Genomic DNA, 12,958 nt, shown 5'->3' on the forward strand with positions numbered 1-12,958 from the left:
GAAAGATCTTCTATATGTATACACACACACACACAAACACACACACACACCCCTGAATGAGAGGAGATAGTCCTTCTGATGCTTTATAACTGATGATTCAACGTTGGAGGACTAATAAACGATTGCTTCTTGATATTTGCTTCTGTAAATGGAAAGTATTCTTGATGATTCAAGTAATAATTATTACTGGAAAAACAATAACTTAAAAAATTCCATATATTAAACCCATGTGATTTGAAAGAGTTTCAATGACACTTCAGCAGTTTAGAAACTACAAAAGGGAACAGTTCTAGTAACTTAATAGTGCTATTGGTTCTGTGTATCATAAAATTGCCACTGAGTTTATACTTCTGAAGGTGTCCATAATTACCACAAACAAAAGGGATTTACTGAAGAGAGACCGTGGAAATATTATAAATGTAAATTAAGGGTAAAATCTCTAGCTAAAACATTTTGTGTTTCTAAGAGTAAAATTTGCATATGGAAGAGAAAATAACTTTAATAAATGAGGGAAATACATCAGTTTTAGAGAAGACTGCAAGCAAGAAATTGTGCAATACTAGCTACCTACTTATAACTTTTAGCTACATCTTATTCCCTCTCTATTTTTGGTGAAGAAATTAAAGACTAGGCAGAAAGAGGAAATGAACTGAGACTTTTTATTGAAATTATCTTTCTAAAGAAATTTATGCAATAACTTCAGGGTAATCATTTGGAATTGGGACTTCTCTTGAAGTACAGCCAGTAAGTGTCACATAGCTACCCAAGTCTTAGGTCTGAAACTAAACAATCCAAGAGGCTCTTGGCCAGAAAGCCTTACTCTGATGGGAAGAGAAGAGGAAGATAAGGAAGAGGAAATGGCCAAAGGGAGGATAAAAAGCCAGTGAGAAAACCTGATTCATTCCTTGTAATCATAGATCATAAAATCTTAGCAGCAGAGGTGACCTAGGAGTCACCTAATTCTGTCCCCTCAACCACATTGCAGGCAGTGGCCACCCTGACCCGCCTCCACTAAGGCAGTGTTTACAATTCACACTGCTCTAACTGTTACAGTACTTTCCCTCATGTTGAGTCCAACTACCTCTCTTTAGATTTGAGGGGTCCTGGTTCTGTCCTCTGGAATACATAGGATAACTCTTCTCCCTCTTTGGCCTGACAACTTTTCAAATATTCAAAGACAGCTGCCATTTCTCTTCCCTGTCTTAAAATAAATGAATAATCAAGGACAGTTACACATGTCTGAGGTTTTGGATGGCAGGGACATTCTAGGGAATGTCATACCATCCCTATCCAGCCGATCTGGAGGCAACAACCTGACAACCCATAGAAGAGTCCCTAAGATAGATTTATTCATCCTCATCTCAGCTTTGTTTGGTCAAACGACTTAGGAAAAAATAATTCTAATGCTATTTTGAATTCTTTGTTACTAGGTAAAAGCTGAATAAAGTCTGGGAGTCATGAATTGTGATATTATTTTTAAATTGCTATTTTCATTTATTATTAGCCCAGTTTTACGCCCTTGGTTTTATGATGCAGACAAAAAATTCAGTGCGAATAAAAGATTAACATGATATTTTGGTAATGCTTAGACCAAACAACAAATGATTATTTTATATTTAATTTTTTTTTTTTAAGGAGCCCAGAGACACAGCCTAACAGGGACTTGCAATTCGAATGTAAGATGGCAGGTATAGAAATCACCCAATCAACATTCTTTTGGACACTGACTAGTGTTGTATTTAGTTTCAGTGTACAGTAGTAGCTTCAGAGTACATCCAAGTGATGGTTAGTTACCATTTGAAGTACCCTTATTACAAATACACGACAGGAATGATAATCCAATATTGTAGAGACAGGACGCAGAGATCTGCATTCCCCCAGGAGCTACTCCAACACTTCAGCTAATTTTCTTCCTAATTTTTGATCAACACCAGAGATTTTTTAAATGGTTATATTACTAGAAATATGTGAATGTTTATTAGAAATGATTTCTTTATTGATAAAATTAGTAGTGAAAAAGAAATATGGATTTGCTGAAAATATCGTACAGGCAGTCCTGCTCTTGCAGGTACGAGGTATAAGAATCTCACAACCCCAGTAACTGTAGCCTCCAGAAAGGCACTTCTGACTTCTGACTCTGACCCAGTAGGTTCAGATTTGGAAGATTTTGGTTATTTGACATCTATTAAAAATTTAGATAAATCCTGCCCCTATAATAAACCTTTCATTCAAGAGCTATCACAGCACCTAAAAGGGTAGAGATTTTGGACTTTGTCAAGCTCACAGAACAGCTTCTGTGCCTGTTTTTTGTGCCTGCTTGCCTGTAGGTAAGACGGAATTCCATCTGACACTTACTTACGTTGTATCATTCTACTTGGAAGCAAGGATATGGGAGAAAAGACTTATGACCTTCACTCACCTCTAGTTATTGAACATATGTTAGTTGGATTATTGGTCAAAAACCTTCACTCTCTGCCCCTAAACGTCCCCACCCCCATGTAAGGAATATACTTTCCCATCCTTTGACGCTGGGATGGCCACAGGACATGTTTTAGCCAATGTGATGTTCGCTTATGACACAAGTACGGGCTTGAAATGTACTTGTGCAGGAGGCTTGTCCTATCACATCTCTGCCAAGACGGTGAGAAGAATGTGCCCTAGGTGGCACTCAGGGACAAGGAAGCTGAGAAACACTGGGAGCCAACTGGGTCCCCAGTTGCAGCACAGAGATTGCCCAGTCATCAGCAGAGCAATGGCTGCAGACCCGCAGAGAAACAAGTATTTGTTGTTGCATACCGCTGAGACACTGTTGTGATTTGTTATGTGGCAGCTGCTGACTGGCACACAAGGCTACATATATTTATGCACCTCCCCCCCTCCAAAAAAAGCTAATAATCATCAGTGTCCAAATCAGATTAGGTTCTAAGCACTTGACAAATATTGCTTCATATAATTCTCATAACAAATCTGGGAGGTGGGGATTATTTTTCCTATTATACAGATAAAGTAATCATGGCTAATAGAGATAAAACACCTTGGCCCAAATCACACAACTAGGAGGAACAGAATGGAAGTTAGCTCCAATCCCGACTGTAGAGTCCATCATCTCCCACTGTACTTCATTGCTCACTCTTACCAACTTGCTTAGATTGAACTGAACCTTAACTAAAGATGTATCCGTGCACACAGCAAGAGGGACAAAAACTGAACCCATGCACCAGTGAGGGTCATTCACATGCACATTAAGTCATTCAACACTTGTTTGATGAGCACCTACTGTGTGCCAACGCATTGTGGTGTTTCCTGAGGATTTAATGATAAGCATGATAGACACCATCCCTGCCCTGACAGGGCTTACACTCTCATCTTATTATAGATGTGTTTATTAAATACATGCTTAAGGGGTGCTTTTTGTGGTGTAAGGATTATGGCCTCGTTTTATACCGTGTGTATAAACAACAGCCCTAGACAAAGGAAACTCCCTATCTTTGACTGTCTGACTTTTAATGTGGTGATCACTAACTAGTTGGAATGCAAGTAACAACTACTCTCAGAAATGTATTCAACTACTAATGGTAAACCTGAGTTGTTGCTATACAGAGTTCTCAAACGTTATAGGTCAAGGAGTTTGGGAAAAACAAAGTTACTCCTTCTGTTCCACAGGGAGAGGGAAAAAAGCAATGGGATATTATAATTCTTATTAAATTATTAAGCTCAGACAATTTCTGAATTTTAGAATAAAAATAATTAATCTACTGAAAGAATGGTAAACCAGGAAAGATTAAAATTATAATTAAAGAATGGGAATAACATTTGGTATCAGAGGCATCTCAGCAGACTATCTGAACAGTACACTAAACAAAGTGAATTATTTCTACCATAATAATGGCATTTACTGTAATACAATGACACACAAGTAATCTAATTGCAACCTGCCAAGGATTTAAAAAAACACAGTTATAATGTAAAAATACAGGAAGAATAGATATGATCTGTATTTTTAAATGCTACTATATGGTTCAATTTTCAGATATCAGGATTTAATATAATAAGAAAAGACAGAGAAAATGAAAATTGGGGAGACTTTTGAATAGGTGCTTTAAGAAGGGGATTTGCAACCGAATGGAAACAGGCTGATTTTGATTATACTTTAATATGAGATCAAGTAAGGATGGGGTAAATCCAAAGTAAAACATAATTATAAGTTTTTGCATAATCCCTGGCAAAAATATTAAAGATTAGATCCCAGAACTGTGTTAGTAGCTCCATACAATTTTACCATTCACAGTTATACACAGTACAATAAGCACTGTCGCAAAACAGACAAAAATATATTCATAGATGGAAGTAATCATAAAGGTATTTAATAAGATATCTGGATTTTAAGGTTTCACCTTCCTCTTTCTGAAATAGAAAAAAATCATAAATACAACTTATAATAGGAAATAATCTGTATAAACACCAGAGAGAGGATGAGGAGACAGAATGCTATGAATTCACTTGTCAGTAGAAAAAAAAATTAAGTGCAAACTACTTTTGCTATGAAGAAAGCATGAACACAGTATGCTTTATACTAACCCTTGATTACTTTTCACAATATCTTTTGCATATATTGACAAATTCCCATGGATGGGAACACAGATAATGTGTCACAGAGATTAACTGACCGAATATTCAGACTAGTGGTCCTAGCTCCACAAAGGGTAAGAAAGATGGGCATCATTCATTCTAACATAAAAATAACCTTCAGTTGTGAACAGAAAAATCAACATTCCTTAACTTAAATGCTGACAATCGATAGATTTGCAGTACTGCACGTAGGTAAGAATAATAGCTTCATTTTAGGCGAGTATCTGAGATTTGGGAATATCTGATTATGAAGAATCTGAGGCTGGCCAACTAAGTGTTGATAGAAACTGATCATGACATGTGGCCACCGTCCATTCTAAACTCTCAGAAACCAACAGTGTGGTAATAAATCTAGTGATTGTGGTGTGGTTTCTTTGTCTGTCTTTTTGTCTGTCTACCTCCAATACAGGAGCAGCTGGACTTACAGAAAATAAGCTTGTACTAAAAATCTTGATGGGTGATAAATACCATTTACCAATGGTAGATCAAACATACTTTTAGGGGTTGTATATTGCAGGAGTGGGGAGAGAGAGAGAGAGAGGGAGGGAGAGAGGGAGAGAAAGAAGAAGGAGAAGAAGAAGGAGAAGGAGAAAGAGGAAAGGAAGGAGGAGAAGAGGGAGGGAGGGAGAGAGAGGGCATTACAATATATTCTTTTTAGAAATGGATTTAGACATTTTTAGAAATGAAAATTAAAAAACAAAAACCAGCAAGCATTGTAGGTAGGGAAATATAAGTAAAAATTGCATTCCTACAGTAATGTCATCTCTGAGGAAATTATTATTATTTTTTTTTATTTTGTGGTACGCGGGCCTCTCACCGTTGTGGCCTCTCCCGTTGCGGAGCACAGGCTCCGGACGCGCAGGCTCAGCGGCCATGGCTCACGGGCCCAGCCGCTCCGCGGCATGTGGGATCTTCCCGGACCGGGGCACGAACCCGTGTCCCCTGCATCGGCAGGCGGACTCACAATCACTGCACCACCAGGGAAGCCCTGAAGAAATTATTTTAACTTTATCCATTTCAAACTATTTTTCTGGAATATGTAATTAAATAATAATATTCACTTCTCATATTTCATAAAGGAAAAAGATATTTTATTATTGTTACTTTCCTGAATTCATTATTAAAGATATTGACATTAAGGTAGAGTACTAGAAAACCTAGATATGGCTGTGAATTTATTATGTTTTAGAAGAATGTGTATTTTATTTCTGATTATAATGTTGTTACATTGTGGGCAGTATGGATAATTAGAATCATAAAAAGAAGAAAGTGACAAACCTATAATCCTTTCATACTGTTTATAGGTGTTACCACTTTGGCATATTTTCTTTCCATCATTTTACTGCTCTCTTTAAAAAATATATATGTATTATATGTAAAATTTGTGTCCTATCTTTCTTAATAGTATATCAGAAACATTTTCCTATGTGATTAAACATTTTAATAAGAATCATTTTTAATTGCTGTGTAATATTCCATTACATAAATGGGCTCTACCTTTAATGTTCTATTTATTTATACATTTATATTTGCTTCTTTCAGTGACCTCAGAATGAACAAACATATTTGCATTTCAGAATATTTGCTTAGCAAAGATCCTTAGAACCGGAATTACTGAGTCAAAGACTAAATGTTTTATACAATGCTATGGCAGACATTGGCTAGCTGTTTGCCAAACTTGTTTGATTTTTCCTTCTGGGCACAGAGATAAAGTACATTTCTCAGCCTCCTTTGCAGTGATATGTGCACTTAAGACAGAATTATTTCCAAAGGAACATGAGAAGAAGTGATGCAATGATGTACAATACTTCCAAGTGTGGCCCGTAATCACCTCTCACACAATGCTCAGCCTCTCTCTTCCCTTTTCTGCTGGCTTTTGTTGAAGACAGTAAAGCGTCTGTCAGGCTGTTTCTCAAGGACTGTGAAGCAAAATAGCCCTAATTTCCACTACCTCTAATTGATATTATATGAGTGAGAAATAAAATTCTATTATGTTAATCTATTAAAATTGGGGCTTTTATTCATTTTACTGCTAGCATAATCTTAACTAATAGGGATGTTGGCATTGGAAATGAGCTGCAACTCTAATAAAAACCTAAAAGATGTGGAATCGGCATTGGGTAGTGAGGAAGCTGATATCAGAGGATGGGGAGATGGAGACCCAGGTAATACAGTGGTAAAATATGTGTTAAAACTGTCACTGGAGATAGTTTGAAGGCAGATCAAGCACTTACTAAGCCTGTAGCTCTAGGGGAAGAGACTGGAAAACAGAATTATGTGATGTGTGTTGGTCGTTACTGGCTTCTATCAGGAATATACTAGAAGAAAAATGAGTCAGAAAATAGCTGAATGATTTTCAAGCAGAAATTTTCAAAAAATACAGAGAGAAAAGAAATTTGGGGCAGCAAAGAGTTGGAAAAGCTAACTGTTTCTAGATCCCAAACAATAGAAAATAAGATTGAAAATGCTTTTAATTGATGGCCCCATGACAAAGACCAATTTAATTAAGGGCATAACCTTCTCTGCCAAGACTCCCTTACTCTGTATGACCTCAAAGATGCTGGCAATAAGTTGCGTGTATGTGAGAGAGGCATGAGGGTGAGGAAGCAAGGACAGACATGAGAGTTAATAATTATATTTAATAAAGAGTTTTGGGTGGTGCTCCTGGCATGTGAGACTGAGTGGTGAAAACATATTGCCAAAGAAATCATAAACCTGGAGTAAAAAAGCCTTTGGCTTCTTGAGACTTAAAATCGTTCTTGGACCCCCAAACTTGCATGAGCAAGAAATGCGCTGAAAACGCTCTTTGGTCCCACAGGAGGAGGTCTCCCACTTCACAGGAATTATGACCAAGATGGAAATGGACAAGGAAGGATCTCCCAAAGGGCAAATCCAACAACTGTGGAGAAAAATGGACAGAGAAGCTTCCTACGGAAAGTAGAATCAAGGTCAGAACAAAACACTTCTCCACGCTGGACGTAGGAGTTTTCAGTCAGCGTAAGTGCTGTAGAGCAGTGACTCCCATATCCAGAATCTTCCCTTTTCTGAATGAGAGGATTTTTTTTTTGTAATTATAAAAAATGCTGTTTGGCAATAAAAAGAAATGAAGTACTGATAGTGTTACAGAATGGATGAACTTCAAAAACATTATGCTAAGTGAGGGAAGCCAGACACAAAAGACCACATACTGTATGATTTCATTTCTAGGACGTATGGAAAAAATGCACATCTATTGAGGCAGAAAGTAGATTAGTGTTGCCTAGATGAGATTGAGGTGGGAGTGAGGAATGATTGCTAATGGGCCTGAGCAGCCTTTTGGGGGTGCTGGAAATATTCTAAAGCTGGATTGTGGAGATGGTTGTACAATTGTTAATGTACTTAAAAGTCATTGAATTTTATACTTAAAACAAGTACATTGTAAGATATGAAAATTTATCTCAGTAAACCTTTTTCTTTCATTTGCTGGTGAATATGGAAGAAAATAAGCACTTTAATACATGGTAAGAATGAAATTTGGCATAATCTTTGGAGAGTCATCTGGTAATATATACCAAAACTTCAAAAATTCAAATGTTTGTATACTTTTACCCAGCAATTCCACTCCTAGGAATTTATTCTAAAGAAATAGTTGGGTACATGCTGCAAGATTGTTTCTTGCAAATTTGTTTACAATATTGAATAACGGAAATTAATTTAATTATAAATTAAATAATTAAATGTCTATCAACAGGGGATTGGTTAAATACATTAGAATATATCCAAACGTTGAAATGCCTACAAGTGTGGTTTTTTTTTTTTTTTTTTTTTTGTGGTACGTGGGCTTCTCACTGTTGTGGCCTCTCCCGTTGCAGAGCACAGGCTCTGGACGCGCAGGCTCAGCGGCCATGGCTCACGGGCCCAGCCGCTCCGCGGTATGTGGGATCTTCCCGGACCGGAGCACGAACCCGTGTCCCCTGCATCGGCAGGTGGACTCTCAACCACTGCGCCACCAGGGAAGCCCCCACTAGTGTGGTTTTTACCATGGGAATCTTAATGTATTTTTGTGGAAAACTATCCAACAACAAGAAAAATGCAGTTAAAGTATGCTGTTTATGGTATGGACCCATATATGTTTACTAATATATACTAATATTAGTATAAGGGTGGAGGTTTTTACTTTTCCTGAAATATGTGAATTTTTTCAGCCATCATACATTATCAGGAAAATAGCAACAAAACATAGATACTTTGGAAATAAGCTTGTGTTAAAGAAAAATCTGATTAAAATTTCATGCCTTTGATATGTTTGTATTATAATTTTAATTTGAGTAAATTCAGGAACGTTCCCCCCCTCCAGTTTGAAAATAGTTCAGTTTATGTGCGTGTGTGTAACTCTTTTGGTGTTCAATGACCCATTTGACATACATTTTCGTATTTTAATTTCTTTGACATTGATGAAGTAAATCTTATAATTCATTTTTATTTAATTTTTCCTATGGGCTGATTCTAATTAAAAGTACCATAAATAAAATCCGGTCTGTGTTCTGGAGGAGATTCAACTCTGCAACACAACACATAGGATCATTTTAACAAAATGTGCTAAAATAGCCTGATGTGGTTTGAAATGAGGGTCAGTCTTTCAGGTCTTATCCTTCACAATCACCTAAAAAAAAACTGAAAAGGGGATGCTTAGAGGCTAGATTCCTACAAGGAAGTAAAGAATTTGTGAATTTCCTTTATTTACGAAAGTAAATATTTAAGGAGTTTTTACATCAAATAGCCTGGGAGAAATAGATGTGACTCTAATAGCTCTTTCTTATACAGTAGTATGTTACAAACATATTTGCTTAAGGGATTTATGATATCTGTTGATAGGTGCTAAAATCCAAAGTAAAGTACTTTTCCGCACATCCTGTACAAATCTAGGATAGAATAGAGTAAATATGTCAGATTAGGTATCACAGTTTTCTGAATAGATTAGAACTGCTATTTGGGGCACACTACAAAAAAAAAAAACCCAATTATTTTCAGAGCACCCCTGACATTAAGCAGCAGGTAGCAAGCTGTGTGTTAGAAAGTAGTACTGCCTTGGGACTTCCCTGGTGGCGCAGTGGTTAAAACTCCATGCTCCCAATGCAGGGGCCCAGGTTCGATCCCTGGTTGGGGAACTAGATCCCACATGCATGCCACACGAGTTCACATGCCGCAACTAAAGGAGCCCATGAGCTGCAACTAAGACCTGGTGCAACCAAATAAATAAATAAAATAAATATTAAAAAAAAGAGAATGAAAGTAGTACTGCCTTTCAGGTTACTTCCAAAAGCAGCAAAAATAGTAAATTGGTAGGTATTCTAAGTTCCAGGTCATTGATAGAAAACTATGGATTTAAAACAATGAAACTTGAATTGAGAGGTGAACGACATTGTTTAAAACCAATGAATATTCATGACAATAAAAATAGATTGTGTGTATGAGTGGAAGAGAGAAATATTTGAATATGAAGTATGAAGCACAGGACATTAACTGCCTGAGAAATAGAAAATACTGGGGCTGTTTGAGAAATAAAGCACTGAACTTTTATTTTACTTAATATAAGAAACTATTCCTTTGATTCTTTCTGTAAAAAGGAGAATTAAGGGCTTTCCTTGCAATTTAATACAAAACTACTTGTAAATTTTTAAACAGACAGTATTTAGAATTGTGTTATCATTTTCAACAGGTTACCATTTTCCCTTAGCTTAAATATCTAATTAGGAATGTCATATATTTTTACTTGGTAGTGTGTTGTAACATCGTATTCTTATTCCTTTAGATCAGAGGCTGTTTTTAAACTTCGACTCTTAAGCAGGAGAAGCATTTGCTTGAGAGAAAATCCTAGGCCCGGGGCAGCCAAAGGGCAGGGCGGCTCATGGTCAGTGTTACTGCCCTGTTTCCTTCACATTTACTTGCTCCCTTTCTTTATTGTTCTTTTGGCTTCTAGGGCAGTGGTTCACAGCTTTGGCTGCACAAAACCAGCATCTTTAATCACCTGGGGTGTTTGAAAATCGTGATGCATGGCCTCACCTCCAGGAAGTCAGACTTAATTGGCTTGGGGTGTGGCTGAGGCATCAGGGCTTGAACAAGTCTCCAGGTGAGGCTGACTTGTAGGCAGTATTGAGAGCCAGCGCTCTAGGCAGCGATTTTCAGACTGTGATCCCAGGATGCGCAGCAGAGCAGCACCAGGGCACATGTGAGAAATGCAAAGTCTTGGGCTCCACGCCAGACCTCCTGAGTCAGAAGCCCTGGGACTGGGGTCCAAACCTTCCAGGTGATCTAATGATGCGCGCTCAAGTTTGAGAACCCCGGCTTAAAGAAACGAACCTTCCACTGGTAAGAGTGAAGCAAGTAAAGAGTGAGGGAATGTGGCAGTTGTTCACCTATCTTTTTTCATCTTCAAAAGTGGCTGATAATTTAAGAGGATTTTGAAGGCTTTTTCCCAGGGTGGTGTTCCTTCACAAGTTTCACTGTGTAGCTGATGACATCACTTTAAGTATGTCTGTTATGAACGTTTTTCCTGATTCTTCCTCTGAATTGAGTATTTTTAGGCTTGTCAGCTATCTGAGAGTAGACACTAATGAGCATGATGTCTTTAGCTGTACACAATAGATGACCTTCCATATCGTCTGATAAATTGTGAAGACTGAATCTGAAAAGGAAATCTTACTGCTATCAAGCAACTGAGGATGTTTGGTTTTTTGTTGTTGTTTTGTTTTTTAAGATCCTGGAATTGTTTATTGTGATCATTGTAACTATAGGTCTAATTAAGACCTCTAATCAAAGAAATTGTTTGATAAATATAAATCCTAAGGGAACACTAAATATGCCATCTTTTATGTGGTAGAATCTCCAAATGAGATAAGCTTCATCAGTATTAGCACTGCTTGTCTTGAATTACAATACTTTCCTTTCTATATATTTTACACATTGTATGTTTCCTATTGCTATTATAACAAACGACCACAAATTTGGGTCAGAATCCTGTTATCAGTTTATGCTGGGCTGAAATCAAGGTGTTGGTAGGACTACATTCCTTCAGGAGGCTCTTGGGGAGAATATTCCTTGCCTTTTTCAGCTCCTAAAGCCTACTTGCATTCCTTGGCTTACGGCCCCTCCTCCATCTTCAAAACCAGCATCTTTAAATCTCTGACTCTGCTCCTCCTTTCTCCACTGTAACATCTCTTTTCTGATCCACGAGCCTCTCTCTAATAAGGATCTCTGTGATTACACTGAGCTCACCTATCTAATCCAAGATAATCACTCATCTCAAAATCCTTAACTTCATAATATCTGTAAAGTCCTTTTCGTCATGTAGGATTCACAGATTCTGGGCATTAGTATGTGAACGTCTTTGAGGGGCCATTACTTATGCAACACACATGTCAAGAGACAAAAAAAAAGTTAGGAACATGTTTTGATAAGATGCCCTCGGAGACTAGACTGTAGTGGAGAGTAGAAAAGTAGCTCCTTGGGGAGACGCACAAGGCAGTAAATTTCAAATTGTTGCATGCTTAAAAATCCCCTGGGGATTTGTAAAAAATGCATATTTCTGAGCTCTGTCCCCAGAGATTCTGATTCAGTGGTTTAGCCTGGGGATCTGCGCTTTACCCAAGAGCACGCTCACATCTCCCCTCGCCAGCAATGCTCCCAGAGGCAATTTGCTACAGATAATCACAGAACACAGGGAGAAGCTGCCAGCCGGGAGGTGGTGAAAAGCACAGAACCTGAGACAACTCTACAGCAGTAGCATCATTAACTCTGGGTAAACATCAGAATTACTGGGGGAACTGTTAAAAATACAGTTTTCCTGAGCCCCGCTCCAGGAGATTGCTTCCAGAGGTCTGGGAAGGACCAGGACCTGTGTTTTTGAAAAATCCTTCCAGGTGATTCTGACTGAGGACCATTGCCCCCACCTTAGTAGAATTCCTCAGTGTTCTTGGCAGTTCTACCTGATCCAGCTGTAGCCAGAGGAATCTCCTATTTTCCTGTATTCAAAAAACAATCTTACTGGCTAATATTCCTTTTCTTTGTGAGTGATTAAACTATGGTTCATGTTAAGTTTTTATTTTTGTGTCCCCAGTGCCTTTCTTAGAGCCTGGCACACAGTGGGTACTCAATAAATGTTTTTGGAATAAATCAATGATTCTCAGACTTTACCCTGTACCATAATCACCTGGAGGCTTGTTAAAATACAGATGGCTGGGCCCATCCCCAGAGTTTCCAATTCAGTAGGCCTGGGAGGTGCCCAAGAATGTGCATTTCAAACAAGTTCCCAGGTGATGCTGGTGCTACTGGTCCGGGTCCCACACTTTGA

The sequence above is a fragment of the Orcinus orca genome, chromosome 7 (assembly GCF_937001465.1).
Source record: "Orcinus orca chromosome 7, mOrcOrc1.1, whole genome shotgun sequence".
NCBI lineage: Eukaryota > Metazoa > Chordata > Mammalia > Artiodactyla > Delphinidae > Orcinus > Orcinus orca.